Genomic DNA, 10,930 nt, shown 5'->3' on the forward strand with positions numbered 1-10,930 from the left:
AGATCGTATAGAGGAGTTATAAGATATATATTCAAATTTACCTTATCCAAAATCAAAGAATGAAAAGCATAATAAAAACTTTTTAACATAATAAATGCTTTTTTAGGTGAACTTTTATTACATGTATTTTGAAAATGATCATGATTCAAATTGTTAAAAGTGAATATGTTAAAACAATTCATGTGCTAATTGAATATGTATTACATGTATATATACAGTTCATATATTCCGACCCAGAAAGTAAACTCGGGTAAAGAATCAACGAAAGCACTATTCTATGTAATTTTAAGACAGAATGCCGTGGAATGGAGGAGTTATTCCTCTTATCTCAAACCCTAAATGCTTGGTTTGAGTGAGAGAGAGAGAGAGAGACTCAGAGAGGTAGAGAGAGAGAGAGAGTTCCTTCTATATACAACGGAAATGGTGACAGTATCGAAAAAGAATTCATCCTCATTGGAAGAGGTACCATTTATAGTGGTTTAATCGAAATGGTAAATAAATTCAGAAGTTTTTACAGTAGAGCTCCTTTATGTCAGCGAACGTTAACTCTAACCAAACTATCAAACCAATCATACAACAAAAAACTGGCAAACGTTATAGACGCAAAATCCATTTGATATATATCAGTTAACTTTTATGATGCGTTTTCTTGACCTACTACTTAGCTTGACGGTAATACTATATATGTAGTGATTTTTCACATGGTATGAATTAATTCTGAATTAATTCATTAACATTTGCTTAAGCACCAAATCTTACTATTGCCCCTCCAATAGAGATCTTATATTCATATTAAAGGTCCATCTTTGATATCTCATATTTGCCAGTCAGAAATATTGTAGATGGAGCTAGATTTCATCTTCGCTAGCAGATCGTTTGTCAAAAGACGATCAGGAGCAATCTCCCTTGCAGGAGTGTCGTTCGTTCCTCTCTGAATGTAATAATGAGCCGGGAGCTTTGATCAAGCATACTGAGACAATTCGTACGAAAGCCCATTGAGCTCAGTTTCGTAGGTTGAAAAAAAAATCGCATTATAACGCAAAAGTTTCGCGTTTATTCGCGAAAGTTACGAGTAATAACGCGAAAGTTTCGCGTTTATTCGCGGAAGTTTCGATTATTTTATTTATATTATTTTTTTTACCTACGAAAATGAGTTAAATGGGCTTTTGTAAGTTCGTGAGTTAGCAAAATTATAGTTTTCTTTGATCAGACTTATCTCCTTAAAACTCGTTAATTACGACATAAGAAAGTCGTAACCAAAAGTCAACAAGACGTTAAATATCGTAATAACGAGAAAAAATTGACTTAATTTAATTTTAACTATACCGTAGTTCTCGCATTTATATCTAACGAATTTTTGTCTAAGTAATATCTAATTCTTATTTCTTTTTTATTATTATTATTTAGTGATGACGATCAGCTTTTTTAAGCTCACCTGAGCCGAAAGCTCAAGTGAGCTTTTCTTATCGAAGGGTGTCCGGTGCCCGTTTGTCGTCTGTAAACTTCTCACATTATCGACTTCTTCTCATGAACCAATGGACCAATTTCAACCGAACATGCCACAAAAGCATCCTCGGGAGGAAATTCATGTATCTTCAAATAAGGACTACATCCTCTTTCAAGGGGAGATAATACAGAATTAATGAAAATTTTATGACATCTATTGAAAGGGACATAGACACAGATTTGAAGTTAATATTTTCTCAAATTTTCTGTATAATATCATGACTTAAATGTTGCTATAGCATTTCACATGGAAATAGAATAAAAATCTTATTTTATCTGGATATTATTGAAACTACGAATTTCGGGACTCGTTTGATTGGCACATCCTTGCACTTTTACAAAGTAGACTTTATCCTTAATTCTTTATTGCATAATACACCCATATGGGTCAAGCAATACAATTCATAATAAGAAAAAAAAAACAAAGAACAATGAATGTATTTATACAATAGGCGCAATTTAAGTAATTTACTCCTTATATGTTACACCGATGTGGACCTTTTATTTCTTAATTCTAATGATTGTTTTATAAAAGTGAAAACAGCCGGTATAACTTGAATAGTTGGGCTAAGTATATATTCAAGTTTCTGTTTGGGTGATTTGAGATAGAATGAGGAACAATTATCTAACAGGGTTTTTATAAGTATATTCCTTGCTTGTATATTCAAATTACATTGTAAAAAGAAATGAAATTCATCATCAATAGCATTACATGAAGTGCATAATCTTTGTTGTCGAGGTATTTTGTTATGTCTACCAGTTTCAATCAGTAGGCAGTGGTCACTTGTTCGAAACTTAGTTAGTAATTGTCTATACTTGAAACTATATTCAAGCATAAGATATTCTTTCATATTAAGATTGTGTTTTATTTTACTGTACAAATATAGTTTGGAGTTTTCTGTGAATTTGGATACTTTTTCCATAGTCTTGCCTTGATAATTATCTAGTACTATTTTCTTCAACTTCTTTTTAACCGAATTTCGAATGTTGTCAAATTTTTCATTTTTTCCTGTAGTCATTGCTATTTAAATCATTTTCTTTAAATATAGACAGTGCGAGGGTATGCCACGAGTAAAATCCCTCTTCATGCAAAGACATATTGATATTTTTGATTCTTCAATCATGTGGTTTACATTCTGAGAGTTTAGTCGTACAAAGTACATGAACATCATAACTTGAGTTTTAATAAAAGAAGAAACTGGAAGTCTACCTAGTTCACACCATGATGAAATGTTGCATGCTGTTTTGTTGAGTCCTAGAACTGTTTTACAATATCTAGCATGTACTTTTTCATAGACAGATTTTTCCTGTAAAGCGAGATTATCACACGAGTTGTTATTTTTCATTGCTCTAAGTATTACTCTGTATGAAGGAAGATAATCATCCATAAACCAGATTTCACTATTAAAGCATAAAATAGGGCGAATAAGAGTGTCAAATAATTTACAAGACAAATTCACAGGTAATTGTGTGAAATTGGAGAAGATTTTTCTTAGGGAGAATATTACTTTTAAGCCTTTCTTAGACAGCTCTAGTACTCCTTTGTTTAAACTACCTTTGTGATCAATTATTGTTCCAAGGAAATTATATTCTTTTACTTCTTCAAGAGGGTGATTATCATAATAAAAAACATAAGTTGGTTTATATATTTTTTGAAAAGTTGAAACTTTTGTTTTTGTAGTATTAACAGTTAGTTGCCAATTTAAGCAATAATTCTGCAATTTGTGCAGTGTATTCTGTAAACCAGTATGGGACTCTGAGAGCAGAACAAGGTCATCTGCAAAGCTTAAACTAGATACATGTGTGTGTTCAAGTATGAGTGGATCACATGACATATCAAATGTGTTATGTAGGTCATTAATAAAACAGTTGAATAATGTTGGACTTAGACTATCTCCTTGTTTAACCCCTCTATCAAGTTTAAAATAATTAAAATGAGTGTTTTCGAATTTAACAGCTGATTCACATGATCTGTACATACTTTGAATAACTTAAAAGAATTTTTTTGACCAATTTGATTGTTCATTAATTTGTATAAAAGGCCATTATGCCAAACAGTGTCAAATGCTTTGCGCAGATCTACAAAGCATGCATATATTTTTGTTTTATTTCGAACAATATATTTTGTTATTAAAGTTTTAAGAACAAAAAGGCTGTCTGTTGTTCTGTGATCTGTTCTAAAGCCAAATTGTTGTTTTGAGAATAATTTATCATAATGTAGCATTAATCTTTTATTAAGTGTAGCACTAAAAAGTTTTGCTACGCAGTTCTGAAGTGAGATACCTCTATAATTATTTAGGTCATTCTTATCTCCAGATTTATAGATTAGAACAATAAATGATTTTCTCCATGCAGATGGGTATTCTCCAGTATGCAATATTAAGTTAAATAGTTTAACTATAGATTTACAAGTAACCACTGAGCTATGTTTTAATATTTCATTTGGAATAAGATCTGGTCCTGCACTTTTATTGATTATAAGCTTATGAATTAAGTTCTTAAATTCAGTGATGGTAAATGGTTGGTCAGTAATTTGGTTTTCTTCTAAAAAAGTTTTATACAGAGTTGCATGATCTTCAATCCTTTTCTGAAATTCTTTATTGTTTTTTTTACATATACATTGAGTCTTACAATGGTATATAACTTTATTGATGTTAACTAATATGTCTGCTGTATTATTAGAGCTTTTATTTCCTTTGAGAGAATTAAGCACTTCCCAGTATTGTTTGGGGTTTGTTTCTTTCCAATTCAATAATTTATCATATAATTCTTTCTAGAATAAATACTTTTTTTGTTTTTCCATTTTTTTTCATTTTTTTACAGTGAATAAAATAATCATGCCTAATTTTTGAATTAAAAGGTTCATTTTTCATCTTAGTTCCTAACATTATCACATTTTTTTTTTCAAATCTTTAAGCTGAGTGTCAAACCATGTTTTTTTTTTCTTAGCCTTTTTTTCTTACAATTGATGATTTTACAAGATTTTATTGCTAAATCTTGTAAAATTGAATTCAGTGCTTCTGTAGCTTTATCTATACCTTCTGCATTGTGTTCATAATTTGTATTTTCATAAGATAAAATTTGTTCTAATAATTTAGGATCAGACATAGCGTCTAATAATTTAGTTTTTGAAATATTTTCCCATTTATACGAGCATTTCAGAAATTTCAACTGTAAAGCTCTTGAGCTAGAAGCAACTTCACTATTTAGCTTATTGCACTGAATATACACAGATATTTGTGCATGATCTGATAAATATGTGGGATCAGATACTTGAAAAAAATTTATATTATTTAAAAGGTCCACATCGGCCAAAGCTTAGTCAACAGTACTAACTCCATTAGGTTTATAACAAGTAGAATTACCCACAGAATCGCCAACAAATCGACCATTCAAAATACGAACCTGGGAGGCAATGCAAAAATCTAGTAATTGTCTATCCCGAGCATTAAAGACTCCGTCTACCGAGTATCTAGGAATATCATGATCAACATTATAGTTATCTGGTAATAGGTCTTCTAAGTTTGTAGATAAGCAATTATCATTAATAATACAGTCAACATGATATGAAATTCGTGCATTTAAATCTCCAAGAATAAGAATATTGCAATTATTTTTAGATAATACTTTTGATACTTCAATTTCTTAATGCTTAAGAAAAGCAGAGATTTTGTTGTGTATTAATGAAAAAACTAAAGATATAATCCAGAAAATTCAGAGTAGAAATGTGAGAAAGCAAAACCAACTCACCAGTATTGTCAGTCCGTGCTCAATGATGTGTGCAGAATTTGATAAAGTGAATACACCCGGTGAAACGTAAACATCAACAATAACAGAGCTCGTGTCGTGATTACAAAACAGTTTACGTTCCACCGGGTGTGTTCAATTTGTTAAACTCTGCATAAGCATACTTCTATGTTCAGTTTTGGAGAACACTGCTGGACACAGTAACCCTCTAAAAATCACAAAATCGCAAAAATCATGATTAACGTCGCTCTCGAGAATTTTTCATTCATATGGAGACGCCACCACTTGCCGGTGGAGGGCTACAAATTTATACCTATACTCGGCACTCAGGGCCATTAAGAGTGAGGGATCTTTTTCGTGCCAACACCAACTGCGACACGGGACCCGGTTTATACGGTCTCATCCGAAGAAACGGTCTCCACGCCCCGCAGTGGCAGGAATGTATAGGAAATATCTTTAAAAATCTTTCTTTTCAAGAACAGCTAAGCCATCATTAGACATATTACTACAGAAGTATCCTCAGATAGTGTAGATTCAAGTTTGTTCAAATCATGACCCCTGGGGGTAGGGCGGGGCCACAAAAGTGGGCCAAGGTTTACATAGAAATATATAGGTGTAATGATTAAGGGGCATTTGAGTAAAACGCATTAAAGACTATAATATTTAACGGTGCCAACGTTCAACAATCAGATAAAATATTAGAGAGATAAAACATTTAAACTGTTTAAAGTTTTCATAACATTTTAGTAAATCACGCATGTACATAAACTATATAAACGATATCAGTTTTAACTAACTTTCTCAGTGATAAAAACATTCTCTGCCGGTTATAAAAAGAGAAGAAAAAAACGTCCAGTTAATATTGAATTACATACAATATAGAAAACAATAAAAACATTCTCTACCAGGTATAAGAAGAAATAAAACGTCTAGTTAATATTGAATTAAAACACAATTTAAAACATTGGTTCACATGTCACATTTCTTATACACGAGAGTAAGTTCCTCTTTAACAACCTGACTTTTACTCAAAATATCGACGCAATATACACCTTTTTCTCTGTAAATCATGGAAATGTTGAATATACGTCATTTTCCTGACGTCATATCTAACATGTGACGTCATGGCTGATGAAAATATTTAATGCTTTGTTTGTGTGTTTGTTGTGTAACGTCCCTCTCGAGAATTTTTCACTCATATGGAGACGCCACCACTTGCCGGTGGAGGGCCTATACTCGGCACTCAGGGCTATTGAGGGATCTTTTTCGTGCCAGCACCTGCTGCGACACGGTACCTCGGTTTATACGGTACCATCCGAAGGACTGGTCTCCACGTTCCACAGTGGGATTCGAACCCGCGACGTAAGGATCAACTCCTTACTCCGCGACTCTAGAGCGAACGCTCTAACCACTGCGCAACGCCGGCGAATGCTTTGAAGTTTGCAGATATCCCTCTGATTAAGAACATAAAATTTTATAGATTTCTCCATCAAAATTTGAGTTTGGGGGCAAATTTTGGTAATTATCAAAGATAGTCCTTTGCTAAAAATTTATCCACAGTAAAAATTTCCAGGTTTACGGTAGGACAAAATCTTTAAAAAAGAGTTGCAAGATCACTCTAAATCTTGTTTTATACAAAATAGACATCCGGGAACTTTTGCATATTGTATTGAAATTATGCTGTAAAGTTAAAATACAATGTTTTATTTTATGAGAGAAAGTGAAAGGGTAATGAGAAGCATTCAAAATTTAATTCAAAGCAATACAATCATGCTATTAGAATGTTAGAAAAATTTTTGCTCCGTTTCATTATCTAAGTATGCAGCTGTATTGTTCATGTAAGATGAGATTAAGATGTACGAGGGGTGATCAGAAAGTTCGCGAACTATCTCTATATTTACAAAACCAAAATTCAGATCAGAATATGTAGTCATACACGTGTTCTATAAATAGCAGATGTTATACATGTATTATGTTTAGCTCCAGGTTTGTGACGTCACAATGTGAAAATGACGTCAATATGTAGGTGACTTGTGACAAAAAATGGCTGACTCAGTCGTACTCGAGCAACGAACGGCTGAAAAGTTTAACGTATATCTAGGAAATTCCTTTGTAGTAGTATACAATAATTTGTACAAGTTTTATGAAGACCAAAGACTTGCCAGAAGTTCAATTATTAATTGGATTGATTGTTTTAGTGAAGGAAGGGAGATGGTTAAAAATGATGTTTGTTCTGTTGCCCAGTGAAAGCAAGCTGGGGAAGACATGTGTCTTTAGTTAAGCAATATGTAATGAAAGATCGCCAAGTTAAAGTTAGAAATATAGTTGAATATCTTAGCAATAATATGATTATTAAATCTCTACAATATCGTTTTCTTTAGACTTTAAACATATCAGATATGATAAAAAGAAGGCGCCCATCCTTTATCCACGCTGGATAAACGACGCTTCCAAGACAGCGGATTCGGATTGTGATGGTCCCCATGCTAATTATTGGAAAGGATATCCTTATCCACCCATCCTATTACCGAGATTTGGCCATTTCTGATAAATGGACTGTTCTTGTTATAAAAAAATAACTTGCATGGTAAGAAATATAAGACTCGGAAAAATCTTTCAGCTTCTGTGAACAGAACGCCAAGCGGCATGTCACGTGACTGCCTGTATCACGTGATTCGCGCATGGGCAGAACGGTGGCAAATATGCATTAAAATCGGAGAGGACTACTTTAAAAAATAATGAACACTGAAATCTAATTTTATTTCTTTTATGAAAGTAATTCAATTAGTTCGCGAACTTTTTGATCACCCCTCGTAATGTTCACCATGATAATTTTATGTGGGATATTCTATAAACTAGCAAGAAGGGTGTTTTGTAAAGGAACTTCAAGACTTCGGTTGAAAAGGGCATTGTTTTCTTTTTAGCTCACCTGAGCTGAAAGCTCAAGTGAGCTTTTCTGATCACCCGTTGTCCGTTGTCCGTCCGTCTATCTGTCCGTCCGTCCGTCCGTCCGTCTGTAAACTTTTCACATTTTCAACTTCTTCTCAAGAACCACTGGGCTAATTTTAACCAAACTTGGTACAAAGTATCCTTGGGTAAAGGGGAGTTTAAATTGTTAAAATAAAGGGCCAAGTCCCTTACAAGGGGAGATAATCAAGAAAAGACAAAAATAGGGTGGGGTCATTAAAAAATCTTCTTCTCAAGAACCACTGGGCCATAAATGTTGAAACTTATATGGAAGCATCCTGGGATAGTGTAGATTCTAAATTGTTAAAATCAGGACCCCCGGGGGTAGGGCGGGGCCACAGTAGGGAATCCAAGTTTTACATTGATATATATAGGAAAAATCTTTGAAAATCTTCTTCTCAAGAACCACTGGGCTAGAAAAGCTGAAACTTATATGGAAGCATCCTGGGGTAGTGTAGATTCTAAATTGTTCAAATCATGACCCCCGGGGGTAGGGCGGGGTCACAATAGGGAATCCAAGTTTTACATTGATATATATTGGAAAAATCTTTAAAAATCTTCTTTTCAAGAACCACTGGGCCAGAAAAGCTGAAACTTATATGGAAGCATGCTGGGGTAGTGTAGATTCTAAATTGTTAAAAACATGACCCCCGGGGGTAGGACGGGGTCACAATAGGGAGTACAAGTTTTACATTGAAATGTATTGGAAAAATCTTTAAAAATCTTCTCCTCAAGAACCACTGGGCCAGAAAAGCTGAAACTGAAGTTGGAGAATCCTCAGGTAGTGTAGATTCTAAATTGTTAAAATCATGACCCCCGGGGGTAGGGCGGGGCCACAATAGGAAATCCAAATTTTACATTGATATATATAGGAAAAATCTTTGAAAATCTTCTTCTCAAGAACCACTGGGCCAGAAAAGCTGAAACTTATGTGGAAGCATCCTGGGGTAGTAAAGATTCTAAATTGTTAAAATCATGACCCGGGGGGGGGGGGAGGGCGGGGCCACAATAGGGAATCCAAGTTTTACATTGAAATATATAGGAAAAATCTTTAAAAATCTTCTCCTCAAGAACCACTGGGCCAGAAAAGCTGAAACGTATGTGGAAGCATCCTGGGGTAGTGTAGATTCTAAATTGTTCAAATCAGGACCCCGGGGGTAGGGCGGGGCCACAATAGGTATTACATGGGGGGAAATCTGGTAAAGAACAGCAAGGCCAAAGGTACTCAGTTGAGCGATGTGGCCCATGGGCCTCTTGTTTACTAAAAAAATTGCTTTTGCTTTTAACATCGGGTAATAAATCCTAGTTTAAACCATTTTTTTTAGAATTACAAGCATAATGAATAAACATACACTTGACAAAGATTAAACGAGATTTGGAAACAATTTAAAAGCATATTTATCCGTCTCCTTATTACTGAGTATTTGATTTTGTAAATAAACACTTCCTTTTTTTTGTTATTCAGAACAAGGTTGAAACTATGAATAAAAGCTTTTTTTTATTTTATAGGCCTTTGTAAGATTTTTTTTTTTGGGGGGGGGGGATTTCAAGGGGAAAGAATACGATATATAACTGTTTATGAATATCTGGGTTTTTTTTCTTTGGAGGGAGGTTACGAATTAAAAGATTTTAAAAATAAATACACATAGTATAGTATAAACTAATACATGATGAAGAGAATATCCCAAAATGGGTCCCAAAAGGTCATGTGTGTTTGTTTGTAAACAAGGTGTTAATCGTTTTTCTGTATACTAATCTTGTGACTAAAATTGGAAAATGAATGTCAAAATCATGAACACCTATATTTAGAACATGAGAGAACAGCACCCTCAACTATATGTGCCCCCCCCCCTCCCCTTTACATATCTGCTGGTTGCAATTGTAATCTACGTGCACTTTTTTGTGAAATGTCAATGGCTTAATTCATTTTACTGACAACGGGAGAGCGAGGGGATTACAAAATTATTACACACTTATTTGGTTCTTATCTATTTATTTCTTAAATGAAATTTTCACTCTTCTTTTTTTCAACAAATCCTGACTGTGTTCCTTTAAAATCGGGGTTAATTGTAATAGTATTTTGGTGGGAAAATGAATTCCTTGGGTTTTGAAAGCGAAGACATTAAAGATTTCTTCAATTTTTTGAGGTAACGTTAATAGACAGAGAATTCTTGTATCATTTAGACTCTGCTCAAAGCAACAGTTTTCTATGCGACTTTTTTAGCAGGCACATACACTACAGCACAATGTTACTGCGACTCTTTAAGGCCAAAATTACCCAATATATATTTGAGCTCGATGACATTTACATATAATTCCACAACAGAGTATTTGTGCATACATGTATTTACAGGGACCTATATACTAGTATATAGGTCCCTGGTATTTACATGCGTTTGTAAAGTCTTTAAACATGATACAGATACCACGACAAAAAGTAAAATACGCAGAGTAACTCTAATTCTTCGTAATTTATAGATTTCATGTAAGCTCATATGGTTTATTATAGAAAATCCAAAAAATGCCAAAAAAAAAAAAAAAAAAAAAAACTAGCATTTTAAATCCAATCATATTTTTTCAGTACATATATATACAGAACATGTAAAATCTCTGGCTCAATGTTATCCTTTGAAAATGTACTATTTATGTACATGTAAAGTTCAGTAATGGACGTGTGCGTTGGGTCATACCCAGCGGTCCCGCGCGAGGT

This window comes from Saccostrea echinata, unplaced genomic scaffold (assembly GCF_033153115.1).
Source record: "Saccostrea echinata isolate AGI-Se365-2 ecotype Australia unplaced genomic scaffold, CSIRO_AGI_Sech_v1 ptg000010l, whole genome shotgun sequence".
Classification (NCBI taxonomy): Eukaryota; Metazoa; Mollusca; class Bivalvia; order Ostreida; family Ostreidae; genus Saccostrea; species Saccostrea echinata.